The sequence below is a fragment of the Glossina fuscipes genome, unplaced genomic scaffold, assembly GCF_014805625.2.
Source record: "Glossina fuscipes isolate IAEA_lab_2018 unplaced genomic scaffold, Yale_Gfus_2 112, whole genome shotgun sequence".
Taxonomy (NCBI): Eukaryota; Metazoa; Arthropoda; class Insecta; order Diptera; family Glossinidae; genus Glossina; species Glossina fuscipes.
In genome coordinates this window covers 2,274,362-2,284,533 of record NW_023998455.1, presented here as the reverse complement: position 1 = coordinate 2,284,533, position 10,172 = coordinate 2,274,362, and the positions used below count along the sequence as shown (strand labels likewise).

General features: G+C 32.4%; 1 protein-coding gene across 2 annotated transcripts in view; it reads left to right on the top strand.

The window, feature by feature from the left end:
* Positions 1-10,172, top strand: part of LOC119639627 (protein neuralized) — a 47,713-nt gene that overhangs the window by 27,061 nt on the left and 10,480 nt on the right. The gene's annotated exons all lie outside the window — the stretch shown is intronic.

Sequence of the window (10,172 nt, the reverse complement as noted above, 5' to 3'; positions counted from 1 at the left end):
GTGTGTGTGTGTGTGTGTGTGTGTGTGTGTGTGTGTGTGTGTGTGTGAGCGCATGAATTTTTCTGTTATGTGAGTTAAGGTTAGACATCTTCGAAGGATACTACTGCGGCATGCACGATTCGTCATCCATGGCGTCTTCGTACTAAACTTACCCCAAACGCGTGCACATCACTGCGATCGCTCTTTACTTTGCGGGGCCACCTTGTTAAGCATTACTTAACGGAGGCTGATTGCAATTAATGGGATACTCTGTTAGCTTCGACTTCCTGTTCTCTTTACCCGCTGTCTCTCTAAACGCCTTAACTTCTGGAGCCATTTGATCACGAGCCGTTTAGTGTACCCCCTGCTTGGGAGTTTTCGACCCTAATTTCTTTTTCTGTCTCATGGGAATCAACTAAAGTCGATCGTACGCCACGCACCTTGGCAGCTCGGCACAATGGTGGACTGGATCATAACGAATCGACGCAAAAAGCAATAGGTGACTATCGAAGTTTGTATTTCGCATTTGGGAAACACTGAAAAATTTAAGCATGAAATTTTTTACTACATCAACTCTACTTTACGTGTTTTCTTTTTTTTTTTTTGTTTTTTCTGTCGTTTTTCCCTTGAGCTAGGCAGAACAAAGCATAATTTTCAATAATGGTTTAGATTTGTTACAGTATTAAGCACAGCTGCTGCTGCTGCTGCTGCTCCTACTACATAATCAACCACTATCACTTATATATAAATTACAATGCGAACATGTTAATGTTAACGTCAACACGCCGACCATCGATATTGTGTTCTACTATCTCAGTTTAGTGCAGATGTATGAAGATATCTCTTTGTAAGTCTACCTAAAAATAGTAATCGCAATATTTGATTATCAACATGTAATATTATGCTCCATTTTCATGTCTTGCTCTTAATTCCATTCTTCGTCCATTCTTCTTACGATTATGTCTTGAAAATTCAATTTACCAAAATTATTGAAATTCTTTGCCTTCAACACATTTCATAGTTAAGCGCGCAGTTGACTGATAATACAAACATAAATTTCTCACCTGCTGTTTGGTTATGGCCTCAGATATTCAAGTGCCCGTGTTATTGCGTTGGCACAAACTAAGAGTCTATCTATATCTATGCATTTGCAGCTGCTCGTAGAGCTTATTATCCGCTCGGACATTCGTTACACACATATATATAAAATGCTATAAAAGTCGATTTATACAGTTAATGGTCTCCATGGTCTCTGGGGATGTTACTATAATAAACTCAAATTAAATAAAAAAATTTTTTTTTCAATTTTTTTATTTTTATCTTGTTTTGGTTTTCTTTTATTTTTTATTTAGCTTTTTGTCTTCAATTTAATTCTCTTTTTTTTTGTCATGACTTCTTTTTTATTTTTATTTAAAATTTGAATACAGAAAATTAGCAATTGTTTCTTCCTACAAAAATGGCAATAACTGACAAAACATAGCATTATTTAACTTTGCGCTTGTTAAGATGAAAAAACGAAAAAAGAAACACATATATTGATTTGTATGTATGTGTGTATGTTCGAGGCTTTTTGTTATGGTTATATTTGTTGGCGCTGTTTGTTTTTACGTTGCCACAATCAAAACACACATTACTTCAACAAGCGTACAACAACGTGGGAAAATATAAACATATTGAATAGTTTATTGTGTCATTTGATTTGTTTTTATTTCTCTTTACATTTACTGTTACTGCTCTCATCATCATGAATCGTCGTGCACATCTTAGGCATCTCATGCATCTCTCATCTCATGCATTCATAACACATTAAGATTTTTACATTTATTAACATCTCTGCTCTTCTTATTAGAGTTCGGTAGAGTAATTTTATTTATTGATACATAATTTGCAATTTGTTTTGCTGTTTGTAGCTGTTGTGTGTATGAGAACTAAGAGATGTTGATATTTTGTTTTTTTTTTTTAAATATTTATGTACTCTTTCTTTCTCTCTTTAGAAACTTCGGCTTTGGATACTATTATGAATCAGTTTTTAGTTTAGTTTTTATGCACCTATACATACTTGTGTGTAGATTTCTTATTACTCTTCTCAAATAGTCATTTTTTTTTTCTTGTGTGTTATTAAGCACGCCAAGACTATGAAGCGTGGGAATTTTTTCTCCTTTTATTTTTCCTTCATAATACACTTGATTTGCAATTTGCGAAAGAAACAGTAAATCAGGTTTATTTATTTGTTGCTGTTGTGTTTTTTTTCGAGATCACATTAAACTTTAATAAATTATGGTGCACACAGGAAAAAAATCTCAGCATTTAAGTGGTTGGAAATAAATTAAAGGAAAAAACCAAAAAAAAAAAAAAAATTAATATAATTGAATTACTCGATTCAATATAAATTTTGTCACACATATGTATATAGTATTTAAAATTGGCAAGTCATGAAATTTGATAAATAGAAGCTTTTCAAAAAAAAAAAATTATCGAAAAATAGTTGGAGAGGAAAAAAGTGAAAAAAAATGAAAGAAACTTTCAAACCTTATGAAAACTGCCAATATATATAGCATTGTTTATTATGTGCCTACCTACTCAAGTGTCACTCATCGCGTTGGATAGTTAAAGCTACAAAGTGTAACTTGCAGCAACAGATGCCATTGCAGACAAAGTTTAGATAATCATCAGTACATCTCACCGCCGAAAGTAAATGACACCGCCGTAATGTCCGTTGAAAGCAGAAGACAATCTCCGATATTTTTTTTGAGAACTTACTAAAACATCATATTGTTTCCTTTTTTTTTTTTTGCTTTGAAAGGAATACTCGAATAGATTCGACAAAATTCATCTCTGCTTTTGATTTATTGGCCAAAGGAGTGCCCGAGACAGCATCATAAAGAAAAAAGCTCACCTTTCATTATCAATGCAAGTCAAACTTTATGCGCCGACTATTCAAACAGATATAATAAAAGGAGAAATTGACATTGAAATTATGGTGGAACTTGGATGGCCAATTTAATACTTTTGAGCGTCAAAAAATTTTTGTAAAGCGCATATACATATATACATATACATATTTATATCACGGCCCTAATTTTAATATTAATAAACAAAATTTTACTCTCTTTTGTTTTTTAATCCAATCGCAATTTGTATTTAGATAAAATGAAACGTAGGACTCGATAAAAAAAATTAACTTAGACTAAACATGTTTCCATCGACTTTCGGAAAACTTCTCTAGCCCTGTCCTCAAAATCAGCAACAGAAGAAGAAAAATATATATAATCTATGCGCACATGTACATGTGTAGAAAATATATATACATATAACACATATGTAGATGTATAGGTAATATATATCCATACTCATGTATATATACGTTTTATTGTATTCCGCAAATAATGATAAGCTTTCAAACAAAATATGGAAAAACATTTTGATCTACATCCCAATCGGAAGTGCGGTGTTCCAGTTACGTTAATTTTGGAATCATAGAATGGATGACCGCAAACGAACACATATATATATTATAAATGAAGATCAAAATGTTGTTCATTATATCGTTCATATAAACAACTTCATAAATAAGGATCATTCCTCCTTTGGTGTAAAAAAAACTGGTCTGATATTCCTAAATGATTGCTACCTATATAAATATAACGATTGGGTATTTCTTGTGGGAGGAAAATGTCATTGATTGTTACCGTCAAGACAGAAAGCTGCAGAAACATGATAACTAGTTTTTGTGCCAAAAATTAGATAATTTCCACTTGAACGAATATGTGGCCTCAACAAATTTCTACAGTATTTCATAAAATTTGTGGAACAATCAAATACGTGAAGCGTTCAATGACTATGTAATCCACAAAAGTACCTATGTGATATCTTTAAGTCTATTGGACTTTTTACTTCGAGGTTACGTTGGACTAATGACTTACTTCAATAAACTAAGAACTCTCAATGATCTTATGTATATGTAAACATATATGTAAACATAATTACATATATATATATATATATATATATATATATATATATAGTTTTAAACCTGAAAATCGCACTTTAATGTCATTCTCATCGTTTCCATTCGTTCATATAAAGTATCCTTCCTTTATAATCTTGAAAAAAATTCACTTCCTTTTTATTATGTAATGTTATAAGAATATTAAAAGAAACCATAGTAATGACTTAAGCCACATTTAAGACTTCCGTCCAGTCATCATCATCGTCATCATCACCATTATCATCATCATCATTACCTTCATTAAGAACTGAACTTTAAGAAGAATTAATTGCTTAACCACCACACAGTTGCAAAGCGTACCGAATAAGTAAACTATTCGCAAGTGTGAAACCAACCATTCCAATAAGGGTCATTCACTATTTATGCTAAAAATCTCATAGCAGTTTGTGTAAAACAAAAGCAACAGTAGAAATACGATATATACAACAAATGCAATCAATTATTCTATACATACGTAAGTGTGTGTATGTATATTCATGCGAGTTACAAAGCTTATGAAAGACAATGAAATCGTATCTTTACGGTTATGCTGGATGATTTTACTTACATTAAATGTAAATGTAAGAAAATTACGAAGCGTGGAAAGTAATGTGTAACTAATTTCAACTAAACAATACTAAAAAAAATTACATATTTTTAAAGAAAAAAATGTAACCATATATATTAGGAAGATTAATAGATATGGGACCTTCGCTATTCAATTTTCCAATAAGTTATTAATCATGTAAAGCTTTTACAAGTACATACTTATAAAGGAATAGCATAAGTATTTAATATTACAACTTAATCCCAATTTTCTTTATTTTATGACATGTTAAGTTGTTCATTGATATTGATTATCAGTTCGTTTTTTTCACTACTTCATAATTCTCTATGAATTAAGACGGCCACGACAATTGAGTGCTTATAACGTTCAAGTGAAGGAAGCTGAAGATAACCAAAGTACTCCTTGAGTAATTCATTCAATTGGTTCTGGGGCATTTCTTCTTGTGGAGGGGGTATCTAAAAATAAATGCATATAAATTTTCTTTTGTGTTTCGCTTCAAGCAAATTTTTGTATAGAAAACCACAGCCATGTGCTGATAAAATTTCACCATTTTGAAATTTTTCCAAACAAAAAAAAAATATTACACATAAACAACGCTTCAGTGCACAAATTACTGGAGAGATATGAAATGTTTTTTTTTTTCCAGACCATACATACGCAACGCTTCGATAAACAACTATTTTAGCATTATAATAAAACCAGACATTATAGCAATGATATGCAATGTTCAATGTTCCTAACATACAGTGGTATAGATGAAGACGAAAAATTATAAAAAAATTATAAGAAAATTCGCAAAAGTTACAAAATATTGCAGCCACTTCAAAATTGTTTATCAACTTTAATTAGATGAAATTATAATAGAAACATGATTTCTATTACAATTTCTTAAATGCTTACATTATTTCGCATCAGCTGATTACATGCACATATGCTTGTTATTAAAAAGAGAGAGAGAAAGTTTATCATAATATTTTCTACTACTTTCTACTACTTTTCTAATGAAAGCGTTTACCTTTGCACAGAAAAAAAAGTTTTGTAAACACAGCGTTGAGTAAAATAGCAAGCGTAAGCGTGAAAAATATGCGATTCTATAAAGATTTGCTCTATCGAGCGTAATATTCTGCAAGCTTTCGTTTGAAGAAAAAGTTTCGCATCCTTTGAAATCTCCGTAGCACATGTCCATATAATCAACTCGGCTTCCGTTCTACTGCGTCCTTTTTTTGCTGCCTTTTTTTACCCATGATAATTAAAAGCAGTTTATGAATAGAAAAAGGTTATTAGTATTATTTAAAAGTCTTACTTTCCATTTCTACTCCCATTTTTAACTTAGGATCATTGCGGGTGGGACCAAACTAACGGATACAAAACGTATTACGATGTCAGCCTGTACTATAAAATTGTATGGCTATCATCTAATTAATTTTGTCAAAACACTTGCGACATTCAGAAGCGAATCTTATAAAGAACGCGTAATCTTCAGTAGTACCAACTTCAAAAAGGATTTTGGCATTTCAGTCCTGGCAACTGTCTATGTTAAACATTCCCGCTACAATGGAAATAAAGTAGTGGGAGATCTATTGATAAATAACCAATAGAAAGCATAAATGTAATAAACGACAATAAAACAAACATTTCAATGATGAACATAAACGAATTATTCTCTGTAAAATCATAACCCAGGACATAAAATAAAATTTTATGAGTGGACCCTAGATGCCAAGGAGTTACCCCGGAATAGAAGAGGAAAAGCTACACAGTATATATAAAAAAATTTTTTTTTAAATATATATACATACGTATTTATAGGAACCTTAAAAGGCGCACTCAGAGTCGTATTTAACTTTCATACATTTTTATTCGTTACTATAACAAAACAAATGATGTCATCAATCTTAACAATTGCTACTGACTTTCATTGACAATTCTTAGCATTTTTCTTTTATACCAATGTTTACATGTTGTAGGAAGACAATTGCTACCCTGAGGTATATGCTGATGTGTTTTTTTGTATGCTGTAAAAAGTTGTAGTCTTATATATATAGTAAAGACCCTATATTTTCATTACGTTTTTTGTGAGATATGACAGGGTTTTCCGTGCACACAAGGTAGTACCGCTTCTTAAGAACTTAGAAACAAAATTTTTCACATTTTCATTTTCGAGTTCTGTACGATAAAGATTAACTATAGCTGGTAAGTAGTTCCAAGTCTCTTTTTAGGAACTCACCCGACGCAAAATGTGACATATTCCATAGACGTTAAATTGATACAAAAATGATCTATCAGCAATAGAGCTGTGTAGATTTGCTTTTTGGAGCTCATCCCGTATAAGAGATCTCAGGAAAAGTTATCTTTATGAGGTCAAAAAGGTACAATTTTTAAATATTTTCGATGAAATTTTTTCCATAACGGTAAACTAATCGATCTATGTCAATCTATTTCTGCACCTCATGCCATATAAAGAAGATTAAGAATAGGAAAGAAGGAATAATTATAGGCCTAATGTTTAGTTAAGAAAATTTTATGACGAAAAGAAATGGAAAGTAAGTGAACTATAGGGGGACCCGACCCAACGAAAAGCAAGTGAAAACACTACAGTGGGACACTGGGCACCATTAAATTCCCTACACCAGCCTCATAACACTTTCCAAAATAAGTTGCTCTGTGAAAAGGGGTCGACGAAGTGATCCGATTCGAACCATTTTCAAAGCCTTCATCTTTGGGCTAGCACATGGCTGAATATAAGATGGCGTTGTATCAAAAGCCGGGCAGACAATCGGTATAATACATGTTTGGTCGATCACAAGCCCTTCTGGATGTTGCATACGCTGCCATAAGTTGTGTCGGGTACAATAAGCAGTAATTGAGTAAATTTGGACCGCATCAGTTCGCTTCTTCTGCCCTTTTCCTTATAAAGCCACTCAAGAAAAACGGTGCGTTTAAATGGGGGGAGATAGGGTATAGTTTTTGTTATTTCATCACACATACAAAAACAACTCGAGGATTATATTAGGCAGAGCGGCAGAGGGTATATTTGAGAGATAAGCGTTGCCCGATTATAGTATTTTTACTGTAATATTTTTAAAATAACCGAGATAGGCAAAGCCCACCCCCATCTAGAGAAGAAAGAATCATAGAAATAGGAAACTAAATAATATTTTCCCGAATATTCTGCTCCAATGTTTTATTGTATTGTGAATCGTAACGGATCACTCTTATTCCGTGTATATTATCACATGTCCTGGTGTTCCTTATATTGTGTTCCCCAGGCGGAAAAGGGTCGAATAACTTTTCTCCGCGTTGCATCTACTTTTGTAACACTGTATCGCACACTTGTAACGGAAGCAGTTAAGGCGAATAAACTTATTGTGTACATAACCATGTAAACACACACGTGTGTGTGTGTGTGCTTTTATTTAAAATATATGTTGTTTTTTTATTTTTTTCTTTTTTGACGACATTTTAAGTAAGTAAAAATAACTTATTGCTTATATCGTTGCTATATATTTTTCAATGCTTCTTCACTACTGTTGTTAATTCTTAGAAGGGGTCTTATGCTTGAGTGACAAAACTATATTAAGAGAAATTATCTGCAAAAACAGTGAAAAAAAGAAAACATAAATATACATATAAACACACACACACGCACAATATACATGCATACGTATAATTTTAGATTTTATAACTTGTGGAGGGAACAAGAAAAACTTCCAATAAAGAAACACTATTTTTAAATTAGACAGAAAGCGTCTTTCCTTGCCGGTCATTTGCCTTTGCCTCCATTTAAAAAAACAAAAAAAAGAAAACAAGTAAGAAAATTATATTCCGCCGCCATCGAATGTCGTATTCTACTATGGCTAGGAAAATACGCATCCTCCACCTTATGGGGTCCACGATATTGTATATATATGTATATACATATATATGTAAACATCTTCATGTGAGGAATGTTTCTTTTATGAGGAATAAGCAGAAAGTATCCAGAAAGTGAACAAGCTAAGAAAATTAGACGTGATTGCGACCGACCCAACGCCATTATCCTTTGAAAGATTGACAAAAAAAGGAAAAATTGAAATTTGTATCGGGAATCTGTGGGGTCTCTAAAGCTTTTTTTTTTTTTGGGGGGCTTTGCAAACGTTTTGACAAAATGAACATATCGTTCGATGATGGACGACATAATGAGTTGCTCTAAAACGATTGTTGGAGAAGAAATATACCGTGGTCGGATCACTTTTTCGACCGCACTTCCCATGTAATGCTTTATTTTGGAAAGCCGGTATATAGATAACAACAGGATGGTATAGGGTATTTAATAGTGGGTCATGGCACGCTATAATTTCTAATGTCATTCTGATGTCTATTATATCACAGATTCAAAATTCCTTTCTTCATGTATATAAACTAGTCTGTCCGTCTGTCTGTCTGTCTGTTTCTTTCTTGTATAGATTGTGTTCAACCTATAGACCAGTAAACACCATGGAAACTTGTTCGAATCGGACCGCTTTAAAAAATCGATACATGAACGATTATAAGACGATGTAGGGTATTTGAGATCTTAACGTATGGTGTACGAGGTAATTAACTAAAAATAGAGACGACGCTTCTTGTTGTTGTTGTGTTTGTGTGTTTTTACACTTTCCAAACGCTTTTGATAAAATTGTATGAAAGCCCCTTAACAAGGGCCTGACTATAAAGACTTTTTTTCAAAGAATAATTACAATTATTATGATTACGTTTGGCGCGTGTAAGTAGAGAGGAAAGTAGAGGCTGAGAGGTTATATTGCGACAATTTTATGGCCTTTGTGCATAAATTATGCTTGGAACACATTGCTGGATTGCAATTAGCTTATGTTTATAGATATATTATACTTATCTAGTAAATAATTGTTGACACGTGACCTAACAAACAAGCACTTGAAGTCAAATTATAAACACATAATCATTTATAAGTGTTTATAGTTCCCGTCCATTGCGGTTGCTGATGAACGGGCGGCTTGCCCTTCTTTTAAAAACAAAACAATTACACAAACTTAACGTAACGTATGTATGCCATATAATAATATGTGCTAATGTCATTCAGTTTGTCAGTTTGTTTCTCTGCCTTCCTGCCTGCCTGCCTGCCCGCTTGTCTATTTGCCTGCCTATATATAGTGTTTGCTGAAGTTAATCTGTGCGATTGTTTGGTCATGTGCCGACAATTAAAAGTTAACTTTGCTTTATGATATATTTAATATCTAAATAAATAAATAAATAAATAAATAAATAAATACTTCATGCTGCTAATGATAAGTAAATAAATAATTAAATTTAAAATAATTTCAAATTAATTCTTAAGTATACCACCACCACCACCAACACTACTACTACTAGCAACACCAACACCACACAACATTTTTAGCATAAAATTGCGGCGAGAAAAGTGAACCCACCTACTACTAAACGTTAACAAAATTAACATACTTGTAAATATGTGTATAATATATGTAAACATATACGTACGTAATTCTTCTACGTACTACATAGTCTTTTTATCAATGGAATATGTAAATAGAAGAAGCATAGGAGAAAAAAGAACTATGATCGCTTAAGCCTACACCTGTTTTTTTTTTTTTTTTTTTTTTTTTTTTTTTTTTTTTT